At 43.5% G+C, this 17,992-nt stretch overlaps 1 long non-coding RNA gene across 1 annotated transcript in view; it reads left to right on the top strand.

Moving 5' to 3' along the window:
* Positions 1 to 13,739: 13,739 nt before the first annotated feature.
* Positions 13,740 to 17,992, top strand: part of LOC134304284 (uncharacterized) — a 47,434-nt gene continuing 43,181 nt past the window's right edge. Inside the window, exon 1 of the long non-coding RNA XR_010007800.1 lies at positions 13,740 to 14,092. This is a non-coding gene — a long non-coding RNA (uncharacterized LOC134304284). The remainder of the gene's footprint in view (positions 14,093 to 17,992) is intronic.

Here is a 17,992-nt window from a genome sequence, read left to right as displayed (position 1 = left end):
TAAACGCCTGAGGGCCTCGTCTGAGGGCCTCGTCTGAGTGCGTATAGAGAGGTGTTCTGGCTCGGCACCAGGTTCACTCCGGCGGCAACACAATGGGACCAAACAAAAGAAACTGGAACAAAACCACTAATTACAGTAAAAAAAAAAGGTGGCACCAGTATTGGCAAACCAGCGCATACCGGACCAGTCGCCAGGATCAAGCAAACACAGAAACACAACTGTGACCAAACCACACGATTAAAACCGATCATTTCAGTTCGGCTCATTTACTTACGGTGACTGAGGGGTCGCCACGGCGGATATTGTCCCTATATAGCCACTGAACAGCTCTGGAACGAATCAGAACACCAGCTGAGGCTTTCTTGACCAACATCAGCGCCCAGTCATACGATGGGCACAAATTCCCATACACAGCTCACATATAGGTCACTCTGTTTTAATACCAAGCTTATGGTCAGGTCAGCAGCCTGTTTCCTTTCCATTAGTGCTCATTCAATTACACTCACCTTCCTGCCAACGATCTGCCATCCATCGGCCCGTCCTTATCAAACCAACTGTCCGTGCAGCGCCTTCTATCTCACATTCAAATTTAGGAGCTGCCACCGGGGAATAAAGAACAGATTGGACGAGCGAATCGAGGCTCTCGATTCAGCCCGGACCGGCTTCGCCATCGGAGCGGAAGAGCGGGCTGTTTAGCGGCGGTTTCATGGCAGGAACGGAGCTGGGTACAAACATTCCGAAGACATAAAAAATATTAGAAAATTAATGTTCCCACAACACAGCAGCAGGGCTAAATGATGTGCAGAAAATATCCACACACGAGCTCATACATTTACACACGCGTACGCGCGAGGATCAGAACTGTACACGCAGCTAGTTCCATTATTAATGCGGTGACGCTGAAAAGTCGCACAATGTTGTTTATCTTTGTGACATGACGGCGTAATTACAGATCTGTAATTATGATCGACTACAGCTGCTGACTGCCTGAATAAGCAGGAGATTTTAGAATGACAATTACTGACTTTAAAAGTCTGATTTCTTAGCAACTGTAGATGCCCAGATTATCTGTACAAACAATCATCAAGTGTTTCTACACTCACTGTCCATGTTATCAGCTCCACTTACCATATAGAAGCACTTTGTAGTTATACAATTACTGACTGTAGTCCATCTGTTTCTCTGCATGCTTTGTTACCCCCTTTCATGCTGTTCTTCAATGGTCAGGACCCCCACAGGACCACCACAGAGCAGGTATTATTTAGGTGGTGGATGATTCTCAGCACTGCAGTGACACTGACATGGTGGTGGTGTGTTAGTGTGTGTTGTGCTGGAGTGTTTAAACACCGTGTCCACTCACTGTCCACTCTATTAGACACTCCTACCTAGTCGGTCCACCTTGTAGATGTAAAGTCAGAGACGATCGCTCATCTATTGCTGCTGTTTGAGTCGCTCATCTTCTAGACCTTCATCAGTGGTCACAGGACGCTGCCCACGGGGCGCTGTCGACTGGATGTTTTTGGTTGGTGGACTATTCTCGGTCCAGCAGTGACAGTGAGGTGTTTAAAAACTCCAGTAGCACTGCTGTGTCTGATCCACTCATACCAGCACAACACACACTAACACACCACCACCATGTCAGTGTCACTGCAGTGCTGAGAATCATCCACCACCTAAATAATACCTGCTCTGTGGTGGTCCTGTACATATACACATATGTGTGTGTTATATATGTTTTTAAATGTACAGTATATACACTAAATTACCAAATATTTGGACACCTGACCCCGAGCTTGTTGGGACATTCCATTTCTAAAAGACTTCTTACTAGACTTTAAAGTATGTCTGGGGGAATTTGTGCCATACTGGAACAGGAAAGGGCCTTCCCTAAAATGTTCATGCAAATTTAAAAGCCTAGAATTTACATTATGTAAGTGATTTATTACACTTGTTAGTAACTGTGTGGCTAAAGCACAAACAAATTTAAATTAGAAGGGGTGTCTGAATACTTTTGTCCATTTACTGTATGTAAATATACTGTACATATACACACTATATGGACAAAAGTATTGGGACACCGCTTCTAATTGTAGAATTTTACATATATGTTTGTTTTACATAATGTATATTTTTACATCTAAAATACAAAACGCATTCTAATATTACACATGATGCCTAACAATAACAGGTTTTTAGTAAATAAAGTATAAATTATAACTATTGTTCACTAAACGTATTTGTGTGATGAACTGTAAGCAAAAACAAAACACCAAAACACTAAATAAGGGTGTGAACCAACTCAATTAACTCACAGCGCACGGGATTAATCCAAGAACCTTCATTAATAAAAATATTAATAATAATATTAATAACTTTACCTCACAACTGCCTTAATAATGAAGCTGCTCGGACTGTACCACCGAAGTGAGAGGGGGGGGGGGGGGGGGGGGGGGGTGCACGTCTCAGCTCGGAACTGACCAAGTACAGTAAAAACTCAGATATTCATTTACTTATTTTAACACAAGTTTGCTCTATTTTATAACAAAATAATCTTAAATGAATATTAATTTGTTTGCTCTAAAAATAAAACAAGTAATAACCATTTAACCATCAATTAAACAATCCGTGCTAATGCTGAAGATAACGGACTGTTTACAATCCTCTCAGCGCACTGAGCACTTTATTAGGAACACCCATCCATAACGTCGATTTATTCTGTTATAAGCTGCACCTACCATAAAGATAAACAGATGTGGGTATACAGTTACTGACTGTATGCCATCTGTTACACTGTATTACCATGTAATTCCATGTAATCATTGCAGTGCTGAGAATGGTCAAACACCCAAACATCATCCAGTCAGTGGTGGTCTTATGGTTTTCTCTCTTGATTCGATTATAGGAGGTACAGATCAATAGATCCTTACAGTCAGTAATTGTATACCCACATATGTAGCTTGTAAAACAATGCATAAATGTAAGTACCAAAGTGAAGTACCTCATAAAGTGGTCGCATGTTTTTAAATAGAAAACTTTTATTTTTTTGTTTCATATATACATACACTGTTTACTATACTTTAATGGTTTCCCCAGTCCCCAGATCTGAATCTAGGATACCCAAAAAGTTCATCTGTAGCATATAAAACAGTACATAAATGTACGTACCAGATTGAAGTACCTAATAAAGTGGTCACTGAGTGTTTTTAAATAGAAAACTTGTAGCTGTGTTTATATATATATACTGTTTACTATTTTTTAATGGTTTCCCTAGTCACCAGATCCGAGTCCAGTACGAATTTCATCATACCTGTGTATAGTGACAATAAAGATTCTATTCTATTCTAAATATCACATGGAGCATCTCATTGGATCACACCAGTAAGGTTCTGGTTCTGGTTGTTAAGGTTGTTTTGAGACCAAATTTGGTGGAAAAAGTCATAATCTAATATAAATTCAGAAAAGCCTAGTAACAATAGAAATATTTCAGTCTGAAAATGGTCATGTGGTCATTTCTATGGCTGAAAGACTTTACTAAACCACAGTGGAAGTCATTATATCTAAATAAAGAAAACGTAGAGGAAATAAAATGCCCATTAGTGGCTGGCCGGCTGCTGGTTTTCCAATGACTCAGTGACAACTCTTCCAGGTAGTCACACTCGGTCTGGTTCTCTGAATAGCATCAAGTATAGTACTATGGTACGAGTAGAATAGCCTGAACGGAACCACCAACAGTGGTTTCAGAGTTATTTTGGTCTAATAGAGCCATGAGTGGAGATTGAATCTTTTGTTATTGCCCTACTGCATTTTAGCCAATCAGAACACAGCGTTTTAGAACTTGTGTTAGTAGAAAATGACTTTGAGAAACATCATTTGACCAAACTGTATTAATTTTTGATCACCATTGCAATAAAACATATTCCAGGCAGTGCACTCAGACTTCTTGACCCCGCTATACACTCAAGCCCCAGTGGATGGATTAATAACTGGTTATAATAAACCGCTTCGACTGACTCCAGGGAAGAAATATATGAACCGATCTCACCTAGAAACTATAAACTATAAATCATAAAATCATACGCCGGTCAGCACAGATGGGTTTTCTTCTGGCTCCTCTGACGTACCTCTTACTCACATCATCAACACAATCACGTTAAAGGTACAGAGAGGTTCTGGAGTGGATGCTGTTTCTGCATCAGTCTGACACCGTTGTGTAGGATAAACTAGTTCCTGTGAGCTGAAGGTAAATTTGATTTGGTACTTGGTAAAATCCAGGCCATAACACATCAATTATCAGTTCATTCTGCTCCGGCAGGACGCGCAATTTACTGTCAGCTAATGACCTTCATCTAACCTCATCACAGCGGCTGGCAGCTTCAAAATCAGAGAATCAGTCTTGTGCTTTTTGCTTTCGTATTGCAGTATGTGTGAAAAACTGTGGCTCACATTCAGAACTCATTTCCTCTTCTGGATCAGATTTTCATCCAACTGATGAGAAAATCAAAACTGTTCGAATCTCAGCAGGTGCTATCAGCAGGGCAGGGCATCCACACAGACATGACTTGGCATCATGTCCAAGGTATTCCTGCCTCTCACCCAGTGTTTCTCCGTGAAACCGGACCAGCTATGATTATTATCCGTTACAGATTGTAGTAAGGAACACTGGTTGAATCTCAGGATTATGTTTATGCATCGAACTATCCAATCAAATATAAAAAATAACGATCAAATAAATACTCACACAGTATTTACTCAGCTTTTCTTCTTTCTGAATCAGTTTAAAAATCTTTAATGTATAATTTTCTATTAATTACTGATCCTTAATTTTGTCTGTTTGAAGTTGCAAGTTTATGTAAAACACAACAATCAAAATAAATGCATTTTAAAAACCATAAACGTCGTCTCCCGGTAGGTTCATGTTTGTTTCAGCAAGACGACTTTGTTTTTATTCAGATACTTTGTTTCTGTTATTTTGGCCACCTTATTTATTCACGATGTTCCCCTTTTTAGCCAAGACTTTGAGGCTTGTTCAAGAATTTGAAGTATGTCTGTGGGGATTTGTGCAGCATTTGTATGGCTGGGTGCTGATGTTGACGTTCTGATTCGTATGTTCTGATTCGGAGCTGTTGAGTTGGGCTGGGGTCAGGGTTCTGTGCAGGACACAGAGAAAGGACCTTCCCTAAACCATTGCTGCAAAGTTGGAAGCATTCCTGTTCTTATATAAGAATGATTTATTACACCTGCTGTGGCTGATAGACATGAATTTAATCATTAAAAGGGGCGTCCCAATACTTTTGCCCATATAGTGTAGAAACCCTCCTCCTCTTTAGGTCATGGACGAAGGTCTGGACGAAGGTCTGGACGAAGGTCTGGACGAAGGTCTGGACTCTGATTGGTCCGTTCCTAAACTTCAAGGTTGAACTTTTGAAATGGCTGATATATGAGTGCTCAGCACTTCCTTTATTCAGAGGAATTAGGTCACGTTCTGGAAGGATTCTGGATGTTCCGGATGTGTCACCGAAACGTTCTCTTATTAACAGGTACGTATGCGCGAGAGCGCGTCTGTTAGCCAGCTGCGTCAGCAATTAGCTTTAGCTGCAACGGAGCAACCGCGTCAGCGAAAACTGTAATTATCACCGCTAACGTGAGCGGCCCTCCTCGTTAAATTATTCATAGGTCGTTCCGAACGTTCATCAGACCCGCCGCCATTATTACGGAGAGGAAGTGTGTGAGTGTGTGTCCGTACTTTTCCATCCGCAGTGCTAACCTTGTCATTAATTACAGTGGCGTGAAAAAGTATTCACCCCCGGCGTAACTCCTTCTATCGTTGCTAATCTTTGCAGGGTCATGGTAGGCTGGCTGCTCCAGAATCGCTGGGGGCCAATGCGGTAACACACCCCATACGGGACGCCAATCCTCGCCATTCTCAGTCATAACCGTCCGACCAGTCGATAGCACCGAGGATTCGCACCCTGGATCCTAGTGCCAGTCCTCTAGTGCAATTTACAGTATGACTAAACAGAAAATGCAGCTTTTAAATCATCAATCAACTTTCCCTCACTGGAGGGTTTTCAGCATCTCAGCAGGATTCAAGTCAGGAATTCTACTCGTCCGCTCCAAATCCTTCATTCTGTCTCTTTCAAGTTGTTCAGAGGTGCAGCTTTAGGTCACTAACTGATGGTTGGACGTTCTCCTTCAGGATCTTCTGGTAGAGAGCGGAACTAATGGTTCCATCAAGTCGTTTAGGTCCTGTGGAAGCAAAGCAGCCCCAGACCATCACACCACCACCCTGTCTGTCTGTTGACTGTGTTATCTCTACTCACTAGCAGGGCTTGGGACCTGCACTGAGAGCACACTGACAAGTGCACCTCACACTGGCCCCTGGACGTGAGCCAATCATGCACATGCAGACGCCGTATGCAGTAGTGGGCTGGTGTACTTTACCGCTGCGCCATCCGAGCACCCAAATATGATTAAAATAAATACAATTTTAGTTCTCACAGCTTTCAGTTTGGGGCGGCGCGGTGGCTCGGTGGGTAGCACTGTCGCCTCACAGCATGAAGGTCCTGGGTTCGATTCCGGGTCCATTCTGTGCAGAGTTTGCATGTTCTCTCTGTGTCTGCGTGGGTTTCCTCCGGGAGCTCCGGAATGCATGCAGTCAGGTTCATTTGAGACACTGATCTGCCCAATGTGTGTGTGTGTGTGTGTGTGTGTGTGTGTGTGTGTGTGTGCCCTGCGATGGACTGGCACCCTGTCCAGGGTGTGCCTTGCGCCCATTGAAAAGCTGGGATAGGCTCCAGCACCCCCCCACAACCCTAATTGTATAAGCGGTTAAGAAAGTGAGTGAGTAAGTGAGCTTTCAGTTTCAGTTTAGTTTAGTTTAGTTTTGAAATCATTCAGTGTGATGAATTCTCAGCCCTAACAGAAGCGACGACCGTGTGTGTTATTTATCTTAATTCTGACCGTTTGTTTGTAGCTTTTTTTCCACGTCTCTTATCTTTAAATTGTAAATTTGCCATAAAATGCGGCGAATGGAGGCACGCGTCCGGGCCGGCGAGGCGTGATACAGGCGGTTAGGGGGGTAGAGAGAGATAAACAGTGAGACAGACAGCAACACGGCTATTTGTTTGCTTTACAATGAATCTCGCCACGCCGCCAGCCTTTGTTTTTATAGCCTCGGCGTGATAAGCCGTGTGAACTCTGAGTCCCCGTTCGGCGGGAGGCTCCTCATCCACGCTCGTATCTGAGTCGAATCTCTGAGAGAAAATAAAGACGTAGCGGCCAGGTGCACTCCTCCTCCTCCTCCACCACCACCACCTCCTCCTCCTCATTCTGGTTTCTGAAAGGGCTGAGATCTATCACTCCATTAGAGAGGAGAAGAACTGCTCTGTTTTTGTTTCACTCCAAATAATCATCCTCTCAGCGGCGGCGGCACGTATCGACATCTCCATTAAACGATGAAGGCCATACTCATCAGGATGGATACCATCTCAACAGCATGGGCTCATCATCGCCACGTTCCTCTAAAGAAGCGCTGATAAATGACGAGGAAGGCGACTTTCAGAATCAATTCTGATTTAGTGCCGTAATGTCTCTCTCTCTCCCCCTGTCTCTCTCTCTGTCTTAACTTAACCCTAAATTATCCAAAAAACCCTTGATGAACCTTTTTATATAAATTTTTCTTGGTAGCCTAGTGAGTGGGGCTTTGTGCTATCAATCCAAAGTTTGTGGGTTTAGATCCATGCCATGTGGCCACTGTTGGGCCCTTGAGCAAGGCCCCTAACCTGCGCTCTGACCCCAGCATTCCAAACAAGCTGGGATACACAGAAAAGGAATTTCATTGTACTGTACACGTGTATATTTATAGTATATGACAAATAAAGGCATTCTTCGTCCTGATCTAGTCATATCCAATTCCCCTATTGTATTCAGACCTCCACTGTTGACCAAGGAGGGCGGTGACTAACACACGTGTGACACGTGTGGAGTAGTTGATTCCTTCATTTGGAGATCCGTATCGCGCACAGAGAGTCACATTTCATCCCCCGTCTCTGTGCAGCGCCATCGATCAGCCACCAGAGGTCGTAATTACAGTAGTCCCTCCCTCCCTCGGACGAGCCAATCGTTGCAGAGCTGTGATTGAAATGTCAGCGCTGGTGAGCTAGTGTGTTTTACCGCTGCACCTGCTCCTTCACTTTATCCTGGTCAGGGTCGCGGTGGGTGCAATTCACTGGGCGAAGGGTAGGAAACACCCTGGACAGGTCGCCAGTCTATCACAGAGCACACACACACTTAGGGGCAATGTAGTATCTCCTATTAACCTGACTGTACATTGAAACCCACACAGACCGGGGAGAACATGCAAACCTCAAACAGAAAGGACCCGGGCGGCTCCACCTGGGAATCAAACCCAGGACCTTCTCTCCTGAAAAGCTGATGTGTGCATGATAAACACACGTCAGCAGGACAATCAGGAGCCGAGCAGAACAATACGACGGTTCCTCTGCCGGTATTGAATGTCCTGCTACTCTCAATACCCCGACAAAGCCACCTTACCCATGATTCCCCTGAGCACCTGTCCCGTGGGATCTCTCCCATTGTGTGTGGCATGGACCGGTGTGTATTTATGACCCGCTCTTTGTGAGGTTGCTTTGGGAACCGGTTTATCTGTATACAAACTGCGACCATTCAGGAACGATCAGGATCTCGTGAGCTTTGCTCATCCGCGGTATCTTCAGTACCGCTCCTTTATAGGGTCGTTAGGAGATCTCACCTTTCGACACCTCGGTTTGGACACGCCTGTTTATCTGTATTCCTTTATTAATGTCTCCTCCTGGTTTTGGGTCTGCGTGGGATCAGATCCTCTCTGGGGAATTTAGGGAGCAGAGCAGGAACACGTCTGATCTATCTCAGGATCTTCTATTAATTTCCCTGAATGTGTCTGTAGCGCTTCTCATTTCTCTTAATACTTTTTAAAACAATTCTAGCCTACTATTCATTACTAGCGAGGCATTATTGCTGTTACACAACCCTAAGACTCCAGGTTCTATCCTTGGCTTTGAATACTGGAGGAATTATGCCTCCAACCTCCTCCTAAACACGACGGGCATAAAAATAAAGTCAAATGTTTACTAAGGCTTGTAAGGATCTCGTATGTCGTGGCAGTTTTAGGATTCCAGGTCAGGGCTCTGTGCAGGACACTGGAGCTTTTCTTCATGTCTATATATTTATAGAGCTTGTTTATAATGCTGAAACAGGAAAGGACCTCCCCTAAACTGTTGCTGCGAATTTGGAAGCATGTAATCTCCTTTATATGATCGATTTATTACACATATTACATTTACATTTATCCAAAGCGACTTACAGTACTGTGACAGTATACTGTCTGAGCAATTGAGGGTTAAGGGCCTTGCTCAAGGGCCCAACAGCAGCAACCTGGCAGTGGTGGCCCTTGAACCAGTGACCTTCTGATTACTAGTCCAGTACCTTAACCGCTAGGCTACAACTGCCTACATATTAGGAACTATTGTGGCTAAAACAAAGAAATTCCTAGTTTATAGTAGGGTGGATTAGAACTGCTCCCCGGAGCTGTGTAACACCATCACCGCTTGTGTTTAACCACTGTGCAGCTCCGTCTGGCTCCAGTGTTCCTGTATCTGACCCTGGTTTTTATTCTGCGTGGGGTGAATGATGGGTCTGCAGCGATGCCCGTGCCTGATACCCGAGCCCGATCGGTCTGCGCCTGAGTCACAATAAAAACACTCACAGCTCCATCCTGTCGCCCCTGGCCGACCTTCAGAGCCACGTGTTATAAAAAATACATCCATTATTGTGGTGAATTACAGATATAAAAACACGTACAGCTTCAAAAATGTGTCATAAATTCTGAGAAACTGGAGCTGTTCCTTCTAGGAGCCGAAAATAAACCCTGATTTACACGTGCCGGAGCTGGAAACAGGAAATGCACATATTGAGCATGTTTTGTCTGGACGAATTTTCATTGTCTCCTGAGCCGTCCAGACAAGAAGACAATTATTTAATAAAGGACGTGTATTTTTTTCCCTAAATCTTGGTTGTGCATTTATTTCTTCATTATAATCAGCATCAATCCTGACAGCTGAAAGATTCCACCTGCGTCCCAACATTTATCCCACCCCAAAAAACGGCTGCATGGTTTCATTTCCAATCATTCTGATCAGATGAAATGCGTAGGGATTTGGAATGCCCCCCCATACGGTTCTGCTTTGGTACACTATATGGTCAAAAGTATTGGGACGCCCCTTGTATTGAATTACTGAATAGGCAGCTGTAGCCTAGTGGTTAAGGTACTGGACTATTGAGCATGCATCAAGAGATACTGGACTAGTAAACAAAAGGTCACTGGTTTAAGCCCCACCACTGCCAGGTTGTCACTGCTGGGCCCTTGAGCAAGGCCCTTAACCTTCAGTTGCTTAGACAGTATACTGCCACAGTACTGTGCGTCACTTTAAATAAAAGCGTCCACTAAATGCTGAAAATGAATCCAAGGCGACTTACAATTATAACCGAACACAGGTTGAGCAATTGAGGATTAAGGGCCTTGTTCAGGGGCCCAACAGTGGCAACTAGGCGGTGGTAGGGCTTGAACCTGCAACCTTCTGATTACTAGTCTAGTCCATTAATCACTGAGCTACCAGTGTCCATAGAGAGAGAGAGAGAATTGTTACTAACAGCTGTAATAAATCAATCACATATAAGGGAAATGAAATGCTTCCAACTTGCTTCAACAGTTTAGGGAAGGCCCTTTCCTGTTCCAGCATGAGCGAGCTCTATAAAGACATGAAGAAAAGCTTCAATGTCCTGCACAGAGCCCTGACCTGACAGGCCTTCTTTAAATATGTGCGTTCCTGAAACTGGATGTCCGACAAGCTCTCGGTCGGGTGTCCGAATACTTTCGGCCTTATATGGTTAAAGGCCGCCACCTCTCAGAGTCAGGATGAAACCCTGATGCACGTGAGTGTGATTCAACGCGAGGAAAGAAAGAAAACAAGAAGATGCAAAAGCAGAAGGAAAAACAAGATGCTTCTTTTATTCGGAGGCTAATTTGTGTCTCCAAGGCAGCTGGTTAAAACTGGCACAGTCGGCGCCATCTCCCTCTCTCTCTCTCTCTCTCTCTCTCTCTCTCTCTCTCTCTCTCTCTCGCTGAAACGGGTACGAGTGTTGGCTGAGGCGCGGTGTGAGCAGTGAATCCATTACTCAGGCGACATTTCGATTCAGTTATTAGAAGGCTAATAATCTCGCCGAATTGATTGTTCGCAGCATCTCCAGCCAACGGGCCGACGCGGTGTGAAGCGCCGCCGACTTCCCTGCCAGGCCTGAGGAGGCCGAAGCATTATCTTTGAATTCATCAGGACATCTGCAGTCCGTTAAGCATTCCGGACAAACCGCATTTCTGTTTATTATCTAGATGGATGGGAGATACGCTGGAGGGTCGAAAGTATTCGGACGCCTGACCATGATCTCGCTGGACGTCCCTGTCTGTTATTAAAACAGAGCGACCTGTGTGTGATCTTTTCAGCCAGAACTACAGACGAGACTTTGAAATACGTCTGTGTATGGGAATTTTTGCCTGTTTGGTCAGAAGAGCTGAGTATTGGTACAGCCGGGCGCTCATGTTAGTGTTCAAGTTACATTACATTTACATTTTCGGCATTTAGCAGATGCTTTTATCCAAAGTGACGTACAGTACTTTGACAGTATATTGTCTAAGCAACTGAGAATTAAGAGCCTTGCTTAAGGGCCCAACAATGGCAACCTGGCAGTGGTGGGGCTTGAACCAGCGACCTTTCGATTACTAGTCCAGTACCTTAACCACTAGGCTACAACCGCCTAAATCTCTTCATGTCTTTATAGAGCTACAGCCATGCTCGAACAGATAAGGCCCTTCCCTAAATTGTTGCAGCAAAATTAGAGGGGACAATCCAACTCTTTTGCCCATATAGTGTATGTTAGCGGGTGGCAATTTCAACCAAACACAGCGGCACAGAACAATTTTCATTCCAGCCGTCACTGGGTTCCAAACCCTGAGACACGGACGGAAGCTCAGTACGAGAGCCGCTCATAAAAAGCTGGATGGATCAGGTTTTTACGGCGGCGCAGCCATGGTGCAGATGTTGCGAGGCTGTGCGGATCTAAACAGCTGTAATGAACCCGGCGGTGAAGATGCTAATCAGATATGCTGGAATATGATCCTATAACTGCAGGTTTGGGACTAACAAGCGTTTAACCTCTGACACAGAAGCTGAAACCTGATCCAGACGGTCTGTGTTAGGACCTGATACTGCATAAATACATTAATAAAGCAGTTCAGTCCTCGTCTGTGTGTGTGTGTGTGTGTGTGTGTGTGTGTGTGTGTGTGTGTGTGTGTGGACTAAAGTTGGGGGTTTCAACTCTAAACCAAACAACCGAGACAAAAGATTCATTATTTACATCTATTACACCATAATACGACACGTTTAAGCAGCTGAAGTTGATTATTTTTTAGTTGAAGTGTGTACAGGAGTATTTTTAAAATCTGTCTTTACTGTGTATGTCTGGGTATGGGAATTTGAGCCCGGATGACAGCGTTTGCATGAATGGGTGCTGATTTGCCTCAGCTGGTGTTCTGGTTCATTCCAGAGCTGTGTTGGGGCTGAGGTCAGGGTTCTGTACAGGACACTAAACCGAGCTTTTCTTTATGTCTATACAGGGCCTTCCCTAAACTGTTTCCCTGACAGGTCGAGGATGAAAGCGGAGATAAAAATTAAAGAGACAACAAAGAAGAACGAGAGAAACGGAGAGACAGAATAAGAAAAACAAAGAAAGCAAATAAGTGAGACACATAAAGAGAGACAGACAAGCGAAAGTGAGAGAGAGAGTGAGAGAGAGAGTGGACACTGAACGTTGAGAAAGGACGAGACCGGTGGAGCTCGAGAACGTCCGTATTTGACGGACATTTAAGCAACTGATAGGACAGATCGAGAGAACGAGAGACATTTAGAAAGAATTTGGCAGCTGGAGAGACAGCAAAAGAGAAACATTAATAAGGACTGAGACAAATCGAGAGATTGAGAGAGAAACAGGCTGAAATTTAGGAAACAAATCCTGCAAGAATAAGCAGGAAACACTGAGACCGAATGAGACAAATGGAGATCTACTGTAGAATGAAAATTTAAGAGACATCTCTGCGAGACACATTAAGCGAAAGGCCGACCCAGTCAGTGACAGACACTGAGAAGGAATGAGATGGATGGAGAGACAGAATGAGAAAAAGAAATGAAAAGAATGAGCAAGATGCACGAAGAAGAAACGGATTTCTTGAGAGATGGTTGGAGAGAATGAGAGAGAAAGTCTGAAACCGATTAGGTGTGAAAAGAAAAACAAAGAGAACACAGTGAGAAAGAAGGAGACACGAGGAGATCGATGGAGAATGAAATTAAGGAGACGTTACGCAAAAGCACGACTGTGTGAATGAGAGAGAATGAGAATTGATTGAGAAGGAATGAGAGAGAGAGAGAGAGAGACGGAGAAAGTCGTCTGAAGTGAGACAGAGAAAACGAGACTATTCTGTGTCTCAGAGGAGCTGCAATAAATAATGGGTGCTGGAATGAGAAAGTAAATGAGGGAGCACACACACACACACACACACACACTCCTCCCTCTGCGTGTCGGTAGCGCGCGTGTGTGTGCGGGTGCTGCTGCAGTTTGCATTGCGCTGCGCTCGGAGGAGGAAGAAGATCCGAGGAGCTGCGCTTCATCCCCCCTGCTATCACCCACCCCGGACTCCCTACTCTCCTCCTGGATCGTTCCTCCATCACTCTTGCTTTTATCACTGTTTGGCCCGGGTCTGGCACCGCTACGGAGTTCTGAGTGTGTGTTTTGGGTTCGGACGCGGGCATCGGAAGGACGGCGTGCGCGCACAGTGGCGTGTGTGTGTGTGTGCGTGTGTGTGCGCGCTTCCCCGTGCGTCTGTATGTGTCTATGTGGAGTCTGGACTGCTGGATGTCGCTGTGATGAGGCTCCCTTAGCCGAGTGGACCTCGTATTTTCCATCAGAACCCCCAAATCACCGCGCACAGGTAAGAATTTTGGCTTTTTTTACTCTCCGCTTTTTTACGCACGTTTGTCGTTTTTTAAAATGTGTGAGAGCGAAATCTGGGGGTGAAAGTGGACACGAAACGGAGATGAAACGCTCAAGCCTCGATCTCCACCAGTTCACAAAATACATGTGATGCTCGTGTGTCATGACATTATATAAAAATGCGATTATTTATTATAATCCGTGTTCATACATGCGTTATTGCGCACGGGTTGCGGAGCTGGTGCGCCTGATGCGTCTTGCTCTGACTTTTCCATTAGTACCAGTGCTCACTTCTGCACTTGCATCAATTTCTCTCCAGAATTCCAAATGGCTTGCAGATTAGAAGCAGAGCCATTCCATTTTATGCATCCTAAAGTGGCACCAATGCACAGGCGAAGTGACCAAGTGACCGTCACAATCCTCGTACCTTCTACAAACTGGATTATATAATGAGAAATAATAATATGGGCAGTTGTTCTGTGCCAGCTGTAGGGTGCAGGCTGGAGGTTTCAGTGTTTGGATACACGCAGACTGGTTCACATTTCATGCATTTTGAAGTGGCATCGTATTGTATGCACACAGACTACATAATAGAAAGTGTTCTACTCTTTCTAGGGTGCAGTGCCATCCATGAATGATCCATGAACGGTTTTATGCAAGTTGGATGTTCTTGGATTTATGTATTTATTTCTGTATGAAATGTAGAATGTAAGGGCTGGAAGACACGTCCTGATACCCTGAGTTTTATTTGCAGATTCATCTTGTGCTTATACGGTTTGCAAATCGAATATGTTACATCGGTTGCTGTGCAAGTTTGTACTCTGGGTATATAAGTGTTTCCAGCTTTATGCAAGTTGGGTATTTGTAATGCCAGATGTAGGGTGCAGTAGGTTGAAAAGCAGTGTTGGTTTTGTGCTTTAAAGCTGATGAAACGCGTATTACGTGTGCTTTTACCTGACTGGCATCTGTGTGAACAATTAAGGTACACAGCACCCCAAGAAACGAGCCATTTAAGACACATGCAGTTGGTAATTTAAGGTCATGAAGCTTTATAATTCTCCTCATTAGTATAAATGGCAAGTGCACAAATAACATTTGCACACATATCCTGAAGCAACATTCAAATTTCATCTCAGTGGGAGATGCTGAAAGTGGCATCAATGCACAGTCGATGGAAAAACAAACACAAAACGAGCCATCAAAGACACAAAGGCTGTAACATGATCCCCTGCATTAGTGTGGTCAGTTTCTAATGCTAAACTGTTTATTGTTTGTTATTTGTGATGTCAGATTGTTGTATTCTATGATGGAAGACACTGTTCATGTTAGGGCTTCAGTGGAGATTGCACAGCAACACAAGTTGGCATGCTTTTGAAAGTCTAGGATGTAAGTTTTCTCCTGCAATTAGAGCTGCGTGGCATCAAGGATTGCCGTGCATAGGCCGTTGAGCTTTGTGCATGCATGCTTGTGGTTGAAACATCACATTTAGGGTGTCAAAAATGCCAGGTCATGGTTTTCAATGTAGTTTAGATTGTGAGCTGTTTCACTGCTGTTTGAATGCAGATGATTTGCACATTTAACCTGAAACGTGAATTAGATTTTCTTAACAAAGTGGCCTCAATGCAAAATCAGTGCAAAAGTAACCAAAAATGAGCCATCAAAGACAAATAAACTGCTTTAATACGGGATAATGAATGTTAAGAGGGTGCATTCATGCAAATGTGGTGTTTGTAGCAGCACATTGTGGGATTTTCTGATTTACATGCAGATCTGATACAACCAGCTTTCACATGCTGATACATTTCTGTGGCATCGAGGATTATAAAGCGTAAACCTTCAGGATTATAAATGCATGCAACGTCGTACTGTAATACAAAAAAATATTTAGCATGAGATTTGTGGAGAGAGAGAGACGATCCATCTGCAAACAGATCCGTCTGGCATCTAGTGTACCTATTTTTTTAATAATCCAAAAATAGAAATGTGCTAAAAAAAAACAAAAAAAAACCATGTAGACTGTGAGAGAGTAAGTGAGAGAAGTGAAGCATTAGAATGAAAAAGGAAAATGAAGACTGGACAGTTTTCTATACGTTTAGGCTGGTCCAGGCTTCGGGTGTCCAGGTTTGCCTGAAGCGAGACACATTATACGGCCTAGTAAGCTGGTTGGGCATCTAATTCCAAAACGTTGGCGTTAATTCCCTCCTTACTTTCACAGCCTCCTCTCTGGGAGAGCTTTTCACATGATTTTGGAGTTTATCTGTGGGAACCTTTGCTCATTTAGTTAAAAAAAAAATATATATAAGTCTGGGCACTAGCCGTCCACTTAGTTTGTCTACACCACACTGATCAAAGCATGTGTTTATATATTAATCTTGAGTTAATCTTGAGTCACACTGAAACTGAAAAGGATGCTCACCATAATTTATTTTATATATTATTATTAATAATAATAATAATAATAATAATAATAATAATTAGCACGAAAGTATTTCTGTATTAAAAATGTGAATGTAAATAAGATGTACATAGATAGCATCGAGTTTATGCTGAATAATAAACGTGTTGCTGAGGTGTTCTGACCAAGTAGTGCTTTTATATCTTAAAAATATATATCAGATCAATTTTATAGACATAACATGAACATAAATTATGTTTTAACACAGTTTCTTTTCGGACTTTTTAAGTTCTTTTTAGTTCTTTTGACGTCTTATAAGTTCTTAAATGCAATAATATGAACCAGTCCGGCCCTAAAGGAGCACTGAACACACACACACACACACACACACACACACACACACACACACACACATATAGAAACCTGGACCTTGAGGTTCGGTAGAGGGTGCTGTTGCTCTTCTGAGTTCTCCACCTGCGCTACAGGGCCACCGGCGCCGTTACCCACAACCCCCTGGGGGACACAGAATTCAATCTGACAGAGACTCGGCCTCTGCGCCTGGCTGTGACACTCTGTCAGGATTAACATCTTCCCCAGCAGTGGCTCGTGTTACCCCCGGTGTCGGTTCCCACCTCGGCTCGGCGTTCGGGGAGGAGAGAAAAAATGAGGCGCCCATGCAGGCCGGGCCTCGTGCTCCGCCGTGCCACGTCGACTCCATCGTTCCCAGTAAACACGGCTCATTCCTTATGTTTTTTTTTTTTTGGGTGTCTGGTTATTCGTTGGTGACTAGTTTACACCACCAGACTGCCCAAAAAGTCAAAACTGCCCCCAAAATAAACCCATTTTTGGATGCTGTTTATTATTCAGACTGGATCGTCGTTCCTACATTGTTTACATTGTTTTCATGTGATCTGGAACACCGGAATATCCCAGATTCATCAATCTTCCAACCACGAACACGACTTCATTAATATTATACGTAAAAACGGATTCATCTTTCGTCTCGTCTGTGTACACATCATCAGTATTCGCAAATTTGCACAAAGCACTACTGCACTAATCACACCAGCACAACAATAATGTATATATTGTTATATATATTATCTGCTATACTTACTGTATATACTCTATTTATTCTCATTCATTTAGCCACTGTAGTCACCCTTCATAACTTTGTAATTATATACTAGTCTATACACTGGACAATCATTATCTGTTTACTGTTCTTTATACATGTCTCTTCTTTTTTACTTATCTGGTCACTTCTGCACTTTAACTGTATTATATGTAAATAATCTCTATCTTGCACGTCTGGTTAGATGCTACTGCATTCCGTTGGCTCTGTTCTTGTACTCTGCACAATGACAATAACGTTGAATCTAATCTAATCTAATCTAAACAGCTCCTCTCTGAGTGCTTTAAGGTCTGGACGTGTTTAAATTTAAAAATTTTCATATTAGTGTCTGTCTTTGATTCCTCACACTGTATGGATTGTTGAAATAC

The sequence above is a fragment of the Trichomycterus rosablanca genome, chromosome 27 (assembly GCF_030014385.1).
Source record: "Trichomycterus rosablanca isolate fTriRos1 chromosome 27, fTriRos1.hap1, whole genome shotgun sequence".
Taxonomy (NCBI): domain Eukaryota; kingdom Metazoa; phylum Chordata; class Actinopteri; order Siluriformes; family Trichomycteridae; genus Trichomycterus; species Trichomycterus rosablanca.
This window is presented reverse-complemented; position numbering and strand designations above follow the sequence as displayed.